This window comes from Ursus maritimus, unplaced genomic scaffold (assembly GCF_017311325.1).
Source record: "Ursus maritimus isolate PB19 unplaced genomic scaffold, ASM1731132v1 scaffold_4, whole genome shotgun sequence".
NCBI classification, from domain to species: Eukaryota; Metazoa; Chordata; class Mammalia; order Carnivora; family Ursidae; genus Ursus; species Ursus maritimus.
Genome location: NW_024426552.1, coordinates 17,470,593 through 17,485,705, shown reverse-complemented (window position 1 = coordinate 17,485,705; position 15,113 = coordinate 17,470,593). Strand labels below are relative to the sequence as shown.

Genomic DNA, 15,113 nt, shown 5'->3' with positions numbered 1-15,113 from the left:
AGTGTCAAATGAAAACAACAAATTGCCAACCTAGCATTCTCCATGGAGCGAAAATAACTTTCAGGAATAAAGGTGAAATGGAGGCATTGTCAGATGAACAAAAACAAAGATACTTCTCCAGCAGACTTTCCCTTCAAGAAAAGCTAAAGAAAGTTCTTCAAGCCCAAGGGAAATGATTCCAGACAAAAATTCAGATCTTAATTTAAAAAGATATTTATAGGGGTACCTGGGTGGCTCAGCTGGTTAAGCATCTGACTCTTGATTTCAGCTCAGGTCGTGATCTCAGGGTCATGAGATCAAGTCTTGCATCAAGTGCTGTGCTGGGCATGGTGCCTCCTTCAGAGTCTCTCCCTCTCCCTCTGCCCCTCCATGCCCTGCTCCCTCTCTCTCTCAAAAAAAAAAAAAAAATCACGACCATTTAAAGTGAAAATCATAGCATGTATAGCTTATGTAATAAACATGAAAACTATAGCATAAATTACAGGGGGTAAAAAGACCTAGAAGATTGTGCTAAACAAAACAAAACAAAAAGATTGCAAAGGTATTACATTTTATGACAACATTAACTTTCAACAGACTGAAAAGTGCAGAACGTTTAGTATAATCTGTAGAGCATCACTAAATAATAGTACAAAGTGGTGAGCAAAAAAGCCAAATAGATAATGAAAATGGAATTCTAAAAGCAATTTCAATGAACTCAAAATAATAGTAGAGGAGGGACAGAGGGACACAAGACAAATGGGACAAACAGAAAACATAGTAAGTAGACAGACCTAAATCCAACCACATCAACAGTTACATTAATTAGAAATTAAGTACTCCAATGAAAAGGCAGGGATTGTCAGAATAGATGAAAAGGCATGAACTATATGCTGTCTACCTGGAAGGTACTTTAAATACAAACATTCGGTTAGATGTACTCTAAATTCAAAGACTCACTTAAAGGCAGGGAAGAAAATATATAAATTTTTTCATAATGCTAAAAGGTCAATTCATCAGGAAGACTTAATATTCAGAAATGCATTTGTTCTTAGAGACAAAAGTTTCAAGATCCATGAAGCAAAAATTGGTGAAGGGAGGAATAGACAAATTCACAATTGTGGTTAGATTTTAACAACCTTTATCAGCAGTTAATAGAATGACAACAAAAAGTAAGAAAGGATACAGATTTCCCGAACAGCACTATCAACCACCTTGAGGAATTGACATTTATAGAACACTACACCTAACAAGTGCAGAATACACCTTCTTTTCAAGTGCTCATGGACCATTCACCAAAATAGGCCATATGCTGGGCCAAACACAAATCTTAATAAACTTCAAAATGTGAAATAGTCTAGAGTATGTTTTCCAACAAAAACAGAACTAAGTTAGAAATCAATAATAAAATGATATTAAGAAAACCCCAAATATCTGGAATCAAGAAACACACTTCTACGTAACTGATGAGTCAAAAAAATTTTAAAAAAGGAAGTCATAAAGGAAATTAGAATAGACTTGTATGTCAGTGATTATAAAAGTTCACCATAACATTTATGGGATGTCACTATACAATGCTTAGAGGAAAACTGGTATCTTTAAAATGGCTAGATTAGAAAAGAAGTAAACTATAGCATCAATGATCTAAGCTTCCAACTTAAGAAGCAAGGGAAAAAAGAACAGTGCAAACATAAAATAAATGGAAGATAAACAAGACCAGAAATCAGTAAGTTAGAAAACAACAGAGAATATCAACAAAGCCCAAAGGAAAAAACCGAGGAATGAAGGGCTATATGGACATAGGGCAAGGAGACGTAAGTTCTCTCCAGCAGAGAGGACATGACTGAGATTCAGGTCACTGTTCCTCACATCCCTGGGCCACACTGCCCAAAAAAAGGAAGCTGCCCTTTGCACTTCCTGTTGGCCTAGTTCCTCACATTTCAGTGGGGCCTCCGCCAGGATCTGATCTAAGCAGGGACTGTGTGGATCTCTGGTCCTGGCAGATGTGGCTGCTCAAGAAATACGTTATAATATCACCCTTGCAAACCTGTCTTCAAAAAATTTTTTTCTTCGAAAATACCAATAAAGTTGAAAAACTCCTAGATGAGATAGACTGATTTTAAAAGGGAAGAAAGAGAACAAGAACACAGATTAGCAATTAGAATAAAAGAAGGTTTATCACTAAAAATCCTACAGATATTAAAGGATAATAAAGGAATATTATGAATTTAATAAAATTAAATTTGAAGACTTAAGTGAAATGAATCTTTTAAAATATGTAAGTAGAAATAGAAAATTTAAATAGTCCCATAATTATTAAAAATTAAAATTAAAGTCATTATTAAAAATATTCCCCAAAATAGAACTCTAGACTCAGATGACTTCACTGATGAATTCCATCTGCCTTTAAAGAAGAAATAAAATTCTTCAGAAAATTCTGTCAGAAAGTAGAGATGGAAAGAACGTGTCCTCAGCTGTTAAAAGAGACTAGTATAACCCTGAGCACAAAACTAGACATTTACAAGGAAATTAAATTACAGACCAATTTCCCTCATGAGCACAGATGAAAAGATCCATAACAAATTTTTTTTTAATTTTTATTTATTTATTTGACAGAGAGAGAGAGATAGCCAGCTAGAGAGGGAACACAAGCAGGGGGAGTGGGAGAGGAAGAAGGAGGCTCCCGGCAGAGCAGGGACCCTGATGCAGGACTCCTTCCCAGGTCTCCGGGATCACACCCTGAGCAGAAGGCAGACGCTTAACGAATGAGCCACCCAGGTGCCCCCCATAACAAAATCTTTACCAAATTAAAGTTGGAAACATATACAAAGGATAAAAAAATCATGACTAAGTAGGGATTCTCCCAGGAATGTAAGGGTGGTTTAAAATTTGAAAATCAGGGGCGCCTGGGTGGCACAGCAGTTAAGCATCTGCCTTTGGCTCAGGGCATGATCCTGGCGTTATGGGATCGAGCCCCACATCAGGCTCTTCCGCTATGAGCCTGCTTCTTCCTCTCCCACTCCCCCTGCTTGTGTTCCCTCTCTCGCTGGCTGTCTCTATCTGTCAAATAAATAAATAAAATCTTTAAAAAAAAATTTTTTTTAAATCAATCAATATCATTTACATTACAAAAAAAAATCTAAACATACAATCACTTCAATAGATGCAAAAAAGTATTTGATGAAATTCAACGCAATCATTAGGAACAAAAGAGAATTTTCTCAATCTGACAAAGAGGATCAATGAAAAAAATTTCAGTTGTCATACTTAATGGATGCTTCCAAGTTCTGGAGCAAGGCAAAGATATAGTAACTTCTATCTGATATTTCCCAGGCAATAAGGTAAGAAAAAAAAAAGGCATATACAGATCATAAAGGAAGAAGTATAACTTTCTCTGTTTGCATAATTTTTACATAGAAAGTCCTAACTACTCTGGTGCCTGGGTGGCTCAGTGGATTAAGCATTTGCCTTTGGCTCAGGTCATGATCCCCTTCCTCTCTGTTCCTCTCCCCACCCTTCTCTTGCTCTCTCTAATAATCTTTAAAAAAAGAAGAAAAGAAAAGACTAACTTCTTTAAAAAAAGAAGAAAAGAAAAGTAATTACCAGAGGTACTAAGTGAATTTAATAACATACACTAATTATATTTTATATTCTACCAGCAAAGAGAAAACAAATTTAAAAACAATTCTAAGTATTCAAGTGTTAAGAAACAAGTTACTACTTAGGAATATAACAAAGGCAAGGCCTGAATCATGTTTACCTGTATTCCCATAGTGATTAGCAGAGTTCCTGATGAATAATATTTTTAAAAAATTTATAATATAAAAATAACATATTTAATAAAATAAAATTTAATATTTACTAAATGTTTGCTATAATAGACATTTAAATTAATGTCTTAAAATATTAGAAATGTTTTCCCCCTCATCTATCTGTTACGGAATAAGTGTACCAGACCTCAAAGGTTCACACTCCCATGTCAGGGTCTACACTTCTTTCCTTCTCCACTTGGACCTGAACTACTTTTGCATTCCAGCGAAAGTATGTGCACTGAAGTTGTACTTATCACCTCTGCTCTTATACCATTGGCTGTAAGTTAGTCACATGGTCACACATAGCTAGCTGCAGGGAAGGCTGGGAGATGTAGTGTTTATCCGGGTCAGATAATGTTCTCTATGAAAATTACATTACTATAGAAAAAGAGAGATTGGATATTAGAAGACTATTAGTGGTTTCTGGCACACTAGTCCTATTTAATTATAATATTTTACTGTTCTTCCAGCTAAAATGTTTTGAAATCATCAATGAATTTAGAGCTCATTTCTAATAACTCACTCCCTAGAATACAGAGAAAGTTCTATTCAGCTGCTATATTTATTTAACTGAATTATGTGCAAATTATCACTTTTAATCACCAACATCCTAAAATATGCACGTATAAGACCCAATGGTAAATGCAAAACACTTAGAAAACTGAAAACCTACACTGACCAGGATTTATGAAATACAGGTTAAAACAAAAATTACTAAACAAGATTTATGCCTGATCAAATTATAGATTTTAGCATACTGACTCATAAATCAGTTCCTTGAATCCCAAGGGCAATAAAAGGATTTATAAATCAAAACTTACTTAGGATTTATTAGCTGAATGTCTATCATAAGAATGCAATGTTTATAAATCTATTTTGACTTACAAAACTAAATTTATAAGCTCTTTGTAGTCAGGGTCCTTCTTTAATGACACTTTTGGTGGGTATATATTGTGATGTATGCTGGTGATACTCAGGAGACACTGATTAATGACACTATCAGAAGGAAAGATAATTTTATTAAAATTGGTTAACGTTTAAATAAATTTTGAAGGTTAACTTTGTAATTAAAACATAACATCTGTTTATACATTTTTAATATTATAGAGATATGGATTTAAATATTTAGAGAATAAAATAAATTATAATTTGAGTAAAAAATGACATGAAAAGAATAATTTAGATAAATGACAAAACCATTTCAGAACAAGTTAAATGTTTCAGAAAACATTTAAAACAAAAATTCTGTACTATAAATCTTGGTCTGTGTTTAATTCCTAATTTGGCAAATAATTTTATGTTAAAATTATTGATTTTATTATAGATAAAATATATTTGTACTATTTCAAAATATTTTATTTTTTAAGTTCTGTTTTCTCATTTATCGCATCCTGTTTATGGTCTCCAGATTTACCTTCCACCTGGTAAAATGATATTTTTAAAAAATATTCACATAGCTGGGGCACCTGGGTAGCTCAGTCAGTTAAGACACCAACTCTTAATTTCAGCTCAGGTCATGATCTTCACGGTCATGAAGCCCTAAGAAGCCCTTAGGAGCCCTAAGCCCAGCATTGGGCTCACTCTGCTCAGTCTGCTTGTCCCTCTCCCTCTGCTCCTCCCTGTGCTTGCACTCTCTCTCTCTCTCCAGTAAATAAATAAAATCTTTAAAAAAAATTAAAAAATATATTCACATAGCTGACTTCCTCATTTGGTTTTCTCTCCTCAAATGTCACTTTCTCAGAGACCCTTATCTGTTCATCCCCAACTATCTAGTGTAAACTATCACCCAAGTCACTCTCTGTTATGCTGATTGATTGATTGATTGAAGTCATTCATTCATTCATTCATTCATTGAAAGATACCAAGAAGCAAATGGAGGTTTAATTCCAAGATAGCGAAGTTAATGAGTGATACGACATGCGAACAGTTACACAGTGAAGTTTCTGCCTTCTGGTTAACTGGATACTCCTAATGAAGTTAAAGATGGTTTACCTTATCCACTTTTCAATAATAAAAGCAACAGATAATTTAAAGTACTTTAAACAAGTGCATACATTAGGTGTTTTCTTAGGTGGGACATGGCCCTTGCTACCTTCAGATATTAGACATTTTTAAAACAAAAAACAAAGCAGGAAGAAATTGTTAACTATTAAAACAAAATGCAAGTTCAGTAAATATATCAAGACAATGATCTGCTTAGTTTTTAACTTTAGAAAAAATTCAGATAATATTTCTATGGGCTTTAATTCTCTTGATTTTTCTTAAAATATAGTTTTAAAAATATAATATAAAAATTTTAGAATAAAATATAAAACACAAAATCGCTTTAAGAAATCACTTCCTGAGGCACCTGGGTGGCTCAGTTGGTGGAGTGTCCCTCCGACTCTTGGTTTTGGCTCAGATCATGATCTCATGGATCCTGGGATCAGCCTGGAGTCAGGCTCTGTGCTCAGCGGGGAGGTTCTCTCTCCCTTTGCCCCCCATCCCTCCTGCTCTCTCTCTAAATTAAACAAATCTTTTTAAAAAATCACTTCCTCTTATTGAACAGGTCTGGTTAAATATATCCCCTCCTCCAATCCCAAAGTCCAATAATTGTATTGATAATAATACAATAGCAACTGATGTTTCTGCTATAACATGATATATATATTCCTGTGGAAAAAAAACAAGTTCTACATGTCATGAATTAAAAATTAAAAATAATAGGACTTATGGGAAAAACGGAGTAGAAACAGACCAGTTAATCAAAACCAGTGGTAGGTCAGTGTTTCCTGGAGTCTGAAACTTGCAAAATTTTGAGGACGCTTTTTAAAGAAAATATATTTGTTAACTGCCTGATACAACTCAGTAGAATAAGTTCCTATATGTTTTACTATATTTTGTGGCTGCAAATTCTTTGAGCTCCTCTTCACATGACAATAACTTTGCAATATCTTTTCCTAGACAAAGTGAAAAATAATGCAGTCTTTCCTCTAGCATGAAGAATGGGGCTGTTTAATCATTTGGGGGAGCCATTCCTGTATAGGAATAGCTAACAATAGCTTAACTATGTATAGAAGTGACTAGGAACCACCTAAATCATATACTAAACTTAGACAAAATATATCCACAATTCCACTTACCCCCAGCTGGATCCCTAAAATGGTGCAGCCATTCCAAAGCCCCTGAGGGAGAAATAGTTGCAGTGGAAAGAGACTGTGGTCTTAAAAGAAACAGTCAAAATATCTTACTTTGCAAGTGTTACAAAAATGCACCCTCTTAGATGCAATGAAGGGGCCCGTGCAATAAAAAGAAAGCGTCACTAATGCCACAATGGATTCTATGGGGCTTAGAGTGAGTACTGCAGGAGCAATAATGGATGCTGAGGAAGTAAGCTGCCCAGCTCAGGGAGGAAGCTCACTGTGGCCGGAGGCTGCCTCAGAGGATATTAAAAAGGCACAAAAACAATCAGGAGGAAATGCCAGCTTCCCAGCACTGAGACAATGCAGATGGAGTGCAATCTGCCAGAAGTCAAGAGCTGAACAAGGCTGAGGGTACGTTTTTCTGATTAGGGAGCCCCGAGTGCAAGTACTCATTTCTATGTTTCTTAAAATTGAGCGAGAAAGGGTCCAGCCTGTGCGGCATTTAAGCTAAGGGTTTTATTCTTTCCTGGTGAAGGCTGTATTTATAGTCCCACTTTTTTGATTCCCTTTGCCAAAGAAAAAGGTTTGAACCAACACAGCTTCCCTGTTATACTTATACCATTCCTTGCCTTGCCCATCATTGGTGAAGTAACCGATAATCATGGAGAATAGATGGTGACGAGAAATTACTGAGCACTAGCTGTTGTTCTAAGTGGTTCATAAATTACTACTAATTTATTCTTTATAGCCACCCATGGAACAGGTTCTAACGTGATCACCATTTTACAACCCTATTTTTGATAGAGGTAAAGGCTTTGTAAATATGACTGTTGAGGACCTACCAAGAAGTCATTGATTGCCCCCTCTATTCAGTTACTTTGATCAAATGTAAATAAATTGTTATAGCCTTTTATTTTCACTCCTCCTGAATATATTTACCACAGTAATTTGAAATAAGTCTTTATGTAAGTTTATAGAAAGGTAAAGAAGCTATAGTTCATTATATGGCAGTTTGATTCTATTTCTTAATTTGATAACTAAACAGGATAATAGGAACCCAAAAATGGAATGTGTTTTGATATAGTTAATTTAGACCATGGTAGCCCAAAGGCTGTTTGTTGGTCATTAAAAATATAGGTTTCTGGCTTCCATTTTGGACCTGCTGAACCTGAATTTCTTGCTTAGGTCCTGGGGAAATGTATTTTTAGCAAGTACTCTTAGGTGATTCTCATGAATACTCAAGTTTAGCAACCTCTAATTTAAACTACTGTAAATGCTGGGAAAAATCTACTTTCCTATAAACAGACAACATTAATGTCTGGTGTTTACCGCTGTAAGACATTTAAAAGCTTGGATGTGATTTAAGAAACGAATAAATATGTTTTAGTTTCTTATATGCTAATATAGGCTTAAAAGTGTTATTTGAAATAAATGATGCAGTGCACGAAAAAAAAAAAACTACAAAGTTTTGCAGATCTTTAAATCATACCATTGATTAATTGAAACACCTGGGGGTTAGTCTTCCTAATAGCATAATCTGAAAAGCAGAACAGATTTTACTGGCTTTGGATAAATCATTTCACGATCAGCTCTTTTCCCTCATGAACTACTTTCCTCCTGCGCCAGGGAAGGAAGGGATTCTGGGGTCTTGCTGTTCCTTGTGAGTTCTCCTTTCTCGTAAATATTTAGATTAGAAGAAAAAAGCCAAGATCATTCTTTTAAATAGTTTAATGAACTTTTTTAAATGCATGAACCTAGTTGGGAAAGCCTGCCAGTGATTAGAGTCTTGGTTTTAATATTATATTCTTTTCCCTTCCAAAATTCTCGTCCACATTTCATGAAATAGTGTATTTCTCTTACTAAACCTAAGTTGAAATTAATTATTTTAGTCATTTTTACCACAAAATTTAATTACTGACACTCTTAATTTTCTGTGGCTTGTGTCTGTCTTCATTCCGTGTCACTCTCAAGGCACACTCTCCATCCAGTCTGCTAAATTAGTATTTCTACTGTCACGGCCACGGGTTTTTGGTGCACTACAAAAAAGCCTATGTGTGGGCCATCCCCTTAAATATCTCATTTCCTAGTTGAAGTGTTTACACATAAAAATGCCAGGGATTGCCAAGTTGTAGATTGGTTTAGAAGTAGAATAAATCGAAGCTTCCATGGTATTATCTGCCATTCACTGACATGACTCATAATTAAAAATAAAGAAGAAAGAGAAAGGGAAAATGCAAATACTTTCATTTAACCCTCCACGTAAGTCAACATGCGCACATATTGTTCTTCTGTTGTAAGATGTGTTTCCGCAAACAAAATAAGCTTCTTTATTTGCTGTTTATAGAAACCAAACATCAAAATTTTGAATTTCTCCTTTTGATTGTTATGTCTTCTTGATTGACTGCCCTTTTCTCATTATTCAATATCACTTTTTATTTCTGGTAATATTTTCTGCTCTGGATTTAGTTTTATATGAACGTAGCCACTCTAGCTTTCCTTTGGTTAATGTTTGCCTGATGCATTTTTTTCTATCCTTTTCCTTTTTTTTCCTTTTCATGGCTTGATAGCTCATTTATTCCCTCCCTCGCAGCTTTATTAAGGTATAATTAATTAAAAACTGTAATTTAAGGTATAGAACTTGATTATTCAGTATATGCATGCATGCATTGTAAAATAATCATGACAATCAAGGTAATCAACACACCTATCACCTCACAGTTGCCTGTTTCTTTTGTGTGTGTTGAGAAAAATTTAAGATCTCTGCTCTTAGCAAATTTCAATTACACAATATAATATTGCTAACTATAGTCACATGGTTTTCCATTAAATCTCCACAGCTTTTTCATCTTGCTGACTGAAACTTTGTACCCCTTGACCAACATCTCCCCATTTTTCCCTCCTCCCATACTTTGAACCTACCAATATCATTGTAGTTGACATGAGTATCGTGTGGATAGGATAAATTTCTGTCAGTTAAAAACAATCCATTCTCTGTCCTTCAGTTGATGCATTTTGACCACCAATGTAATAATTGGTATATTTGGTCTGTCACTTATTATTTTCTTTCTGTTTGTTTCCTTTGTTTTGCATTCCTTCAATCAATTCTCCTTCTCTGCCTTACTTTACGTATATTGTGCTGTAGGTTTTGCAGGGTTTTTTGGTGGTTGCATGTTTGTTTTTGTTTTTCCTTTTAGGGAATGCTCTAAGGATTACAGAACACAGACTTTTCATCATTATGGAAAATCACTTTCATACTTTAGTTAGAAAGTAGAACTTCACCGTCTCAGAGATGGCTTTAGTCTCTTCCCTTTATGGAACAGTTGTGTTATGTATCACATTTACCTCCACTGAAAACACTAATATATAATTTATATGTGTCTACATCCAACAGTCTAACCTATTTTAAAGAACTCAAAAGGGGAAAAATAAGCTATTATATTTACCCAACTATATGCCAATTTTGTACTCTTCTTTGCTTCCTGATATTGCAGATTTCCTTTTGGCATCATTTGCCTTCTTTCTGAAGAGCTTCCTTTAATAATCCTTTTAGATCAAGTCTGCTAGCTAAATATTTTCTTAGTTTTTTTTTTTTTTTTTTAATTTGAGAATGTCTTTATTTCACTGTTATTCCTGAAGGATATTTTTGCTGGTTACAGAAGTCTGAATTACCCATTCTTTTCTTTCATCACATAAACAATGTGCCACTTCTCTGTCCTCCATGGTTTCTGATGACAAATGTGGACTCATTCAAATCATAGCTCCTCAGTAGGTAATCTGTTGCTTATTTTTACCTGCTTTCAAGATTTCTTTCTTTAGTTTTCAGTAGTTTGAGTATGATGTGTCTGGGTATGGATTTCCTTAAGTTGATCCTTACAGGAGTTTATTGAACTTCTTGCATTTGGTTTCTCTCTTGCCAAACTTGGAAAGCTTTCCTCTGCCCCATGTTCACTCATTCTTTATCTCTATTCTGCTATTGAGCCCATCCAGTGAATTTTTTAAACGATAGCTACTGTATTTCTTGTTCTGAAATTTCTGCTTAGTTCTTCATATTTTCTGTTTCTTTTTTTCTGTTTTGGTCTTTTCACTAATTTCAGGTAGTGTCTGCTTTACTTTTGGGGTCATTTTTCATAACAGCTGCTTTAGAAGTTCTGTCAGGTAGTTCCACCATCTCCGCTGCTTGATGATTGTGTTTGTCTTTTGAGTTGACGTTCCTTATTTTGTTTTGTTTTGTTTCGTTTGTTTTTTGTATGCTGAGTGATTTTGAATTGTATCCTGGGCTTTGAGTATTATGTTATGAGGTTTTGGGGTTTTGTTTAGGTGGATGGGGAATTTTGAGATTTTCGTTTTAGCAGGCAATCAACTAGGTTCAATTTAGACCACAAGTTCCAGTCAGACCGGTGGTTGTGGTTTTAACGTCAGTTCCATTTTCAGAGGCTTTGCAGTCAGGTTTGGATCTGAGCCATGTGTACACCACCCAACTGCCAATCTGGGAACTGGATAGCTGCCTATCCTGTATTCAGTTCTTAAGTTCTATGTATACTCTTCAGGGTCGGATCCACACACGTGCAACTTGAGATGAGCCCAGGAAGTCACAAGGAACCTTAGGTCACTTTCTTGAGCTCTTCTATTTTGAAGATCTCACTAGTTCATTCTCTTTCTCCTCTTTCTTTCTTTCTTTCTCTTTCTTTCTTTCTTTCTTTCTTTCTTTCTTTCTTTCTTTCTATCATGTAATGCTTCACCAATTTGCACGTCATCCTTGTGTAGGGGCCATGTTAATTTCTCTGTATCATCCAATTTTAGGATATGTGCTGCTGAAGCAAGCATGAAGATCTCACTAGTACTTTCGGGTTCCCTGGGGCAACACTTTTGGTTCTCTGGTCAGAAGAATGGGCTTTAGGGGCGCCTGGGTGGCTCAGTCGTTAAGCATCTGCCTTCAGCTCAGGGTCTGATCCCAGAGTCATGGGATCAAGCCCCGCATCAGGCTCCTTGTTCCACTGGGAGCCTCCTTCTTCCTCTCCCACTCCCCCAGCTTGTGTTCCCTCTCTCGCTAGCTCTCTGTGTCTCTGTCAAATAAATAAATAAAATCTTTAAAAAAAAAAAAAAAGAAAGAAAGAAAAAAAAAAAAGAAAAATGGGCTTTATTTACTTTGCTCTTTGCATACTTTGAAAATGGGATCATATCCAGGATTGAACATTAGGAGGACAAAGACAGAAAAAAACACAGTGGGGATTCACCCCATCCTCCTGGCATTACATCATTCTGATCAGAAAGGAAGATACCCCAGTTTCAGAATTGTAGGCTTCTGTCATTGTCACTGCCACTGCTGAGGCAACCAAAAGATCACTGGGAGCTACACAAGAGAACAGAGAAGAGAGGAAAAAATCGGGGTATTTTCCCCACTGTCTTTCAGCATGAAGAGACCTTGCTTATTTAGCCAGAAGGATTGCCCTGTATCTCTCTCTGTCCATATCCTGAAAGCCTGCGTATGTGTTTTGGGCTGCGTTTAGTCCAGAGTGGAGGAAACAGAGGGAAAAAACACTGGTAAACTCTTGGCTCGTTAGGCAGTACTCTGAATTTTGGTCTTGTTCCCCAATCCGCTTGCTACTGTTTACTTTCCATGTACCTGAAATAGCTGCCTCGTGCGCTCCTCCCAAATTCTATAGCTGCATTCAGTGGGAGGCAGAGAGTGGAGCATACTTTCTCTGTCTTACCTAGAACTGGAGCCAATCCTTGCAATGAAAGGTAATGAGACAAAAACTATTTTTCCACAAACACTAAGCAAAATATATAGCATGTACAATAAGCTGGCTGTTTAAGGCCAACAAACTGAGTGTAAAGAAATGCATTTGAGAATTGATAGACCTCAGCGGATCCTTGCTATGATCAATGACTTTTTATTCTGCATGCCATCTGGCATTTATTCGCTACCACTGAAAATATTTTCAATCTGGCGATTGTTGCAAAATGTAGGTTATGTATAATATCATCAGAGGCAAGTCATTGCCTTTTTTATTCTTGTCTTATAAGCACTGACTTACATTGAGAGAACTGCTGATTAAGACATTTTTTTAAAAAGCCTAATCAGGGCATTTCTAAACTTCTACATGCAAAGGCACACTCAAATCTATAGAGTACTGTGATCACTCTGTTGAAATGGCCAGCAGTTAGAACACTGTTTTGTGCCTTGATTACTGACATATCATCAATGGAGATGCACCAGCCTTATGTACAATATATATTTCTGCAAAGTTGTGAATAAAATAAATTTTGAAAGGCGAATTAATTGGAACTCTATAATGAATCGTTTGGTAAAACAAATCATTGCCCTCTTGATATTTGCTATTACATATGTGATTTTTTTTAACAAATCAGGTTTATATATTTTTATTTAGACTTGTTTGCTTATTTTTGAGTTGGCTTCTCTAATTCATAGGTCAGCCTAGGGCAACATGGCAGATTTGTCTATTTAATGCACGTGACTTTCTGGGCTGTATTATGCTTTTAGCAATTGCTGGGCAGCAGAACACAGAACTTAATTAGCTGCTTTTGCAGTTTTTAGACTGCAATCCCATTTGATTAAAAAGGTCGTTTATTTTACTCAATGCTGAGGGTGCTATCCTGAGGAGAGAAGCCCATGTTTTGGCCTGGAGGACCAGGGAAGGCTCTGCACCCAAAGTGGCATTTGCTCTGCGCATCCCTCATGGATTTCTGGATGACCTTGGAGAAGTCGCTTTGCTCCCCCCACCTGTCTCCTCTTTTACAAAGCTCCAGACATTTTCAAAGCCCAGTGTTTTCATTAATGACAGCAAAAATGTGCAGAGCTCTTCTAAATGCTTTTATGAACAAATATTTTCTTTAGCCAAATTCTGAGAGGTAGGCAAGTGGTTACTGCTGTTCCCCTTTTACAAATTAATAAACTGGGACTCACTGTTATTAGCAGAACAGAGTTTACACAGCATAAAAGAAAAACTCAAACGCATTTTTTGGGAATCTGAACATTCTTGGTTTTTCTTCTATGACTTCCTATCACTAAGACTACTATTAATAATAGAATCACAAAGAATTATTTTTTGTTTAATTCCACCTGGCAAAGGGCAAAGAGGTCTATTTACTTAATGTAAGGATGGGAATTGTTTGAGATTGCAATCGCCATTCACTTGATAAATGTAAATTCAAGTAGTTCTCTATGTGTAACACTTGGGAGGTTGATCGTCTATTATTCCTGGTGTCTGAGAGGGAAAATGTCTTATCAACGCTGTGCAGGTGGTCATTTGCAACCACAGGTAGCACTTACTTTTTGCAAAATGCAGCATAGGAAGGATAGAGTTCTGCTCACCTTTTAACAGCATGAATTCATACAGTGTATGTTTGAAGTAATTTGTCATATTTTTCTCTATTTTTGGCAGATTTGTGCAGAGGCATAAAAAAAGCCTTCTTCCTGTTACCTGTGAGATCGATCTCTCTCTTTCTTTAAACATGAATATCGAAACTCCAAATTCCATTGGTCTCTGAGTTACTATGGGTTAAATAGCCAAGGCTTTCACCCGTGGCACTTTCAGATGGAATCCTATTACACTTTATGAGGTTATTATTGCCCTCTGAAATTTTCATTAGTTATGGGTGTGTTCATCTTAACATTTTGTAGTTGGGAGACAGCTGAAAGACATTGTGTTCTGGCCGGTAGCGCCCCCCTACCCAGCGTTCTCCCAATAGAATGCAATAAAAATCACTCTGTGTGCATAATTCTTCCCTCCTCAATTTTATCAACAAAATATTTTATCTCCAAAACTTATGCAAGTGAATAGAGCTGCACAGGAGGCCGTTCCCTTCATAATCACAGGCTGGCAGATGACACGGCATCACTGAAGGAGCATGGTCACTCCAGAAATGCAACAAGAGGTGAAATCATTATAATCAAATTGGTCTTTGAAGTCTTATCCCTCTCATCTGATTATAATTTATCCTAAACTGTGTGACTGGAAAGTGATGACTGGCTACACAGAAACCATGACATGAATGATCTCTGATTTATCCTCCATGAAAAGAGATTCTCTGAAATCAACATTTTCCAATTATGATTTGATTTATTTAAACAACTATTTATCTAGGTGATACCTATTTAGGTAGAACCCACAGAAATCTCAGGTTTTTCATGAGTAAATGGAGGATTGACCTGCATTAAACAGTCTGTTATGGATCA

General features: G+C 36.0%; 1 protein-coding gene and 1 pseudogene across 1 annotated transcript in view; both read right to left on the bottom strand.

The window, feature by feature from the left end:
* The window catches only part of CYYR1 (cysteine and tyrosine rich 1), a 98,259-nt gene that overhangs the window by 66,538 nt on the left and 16,608 nt on the right, over positions 1 to 15,113 (bottom strand). The window lies entirely within an intron of this gene.
* LOC121100600 lies at positions 11,633 to 11,733 on the bottom strand (annotated as a pseudogene).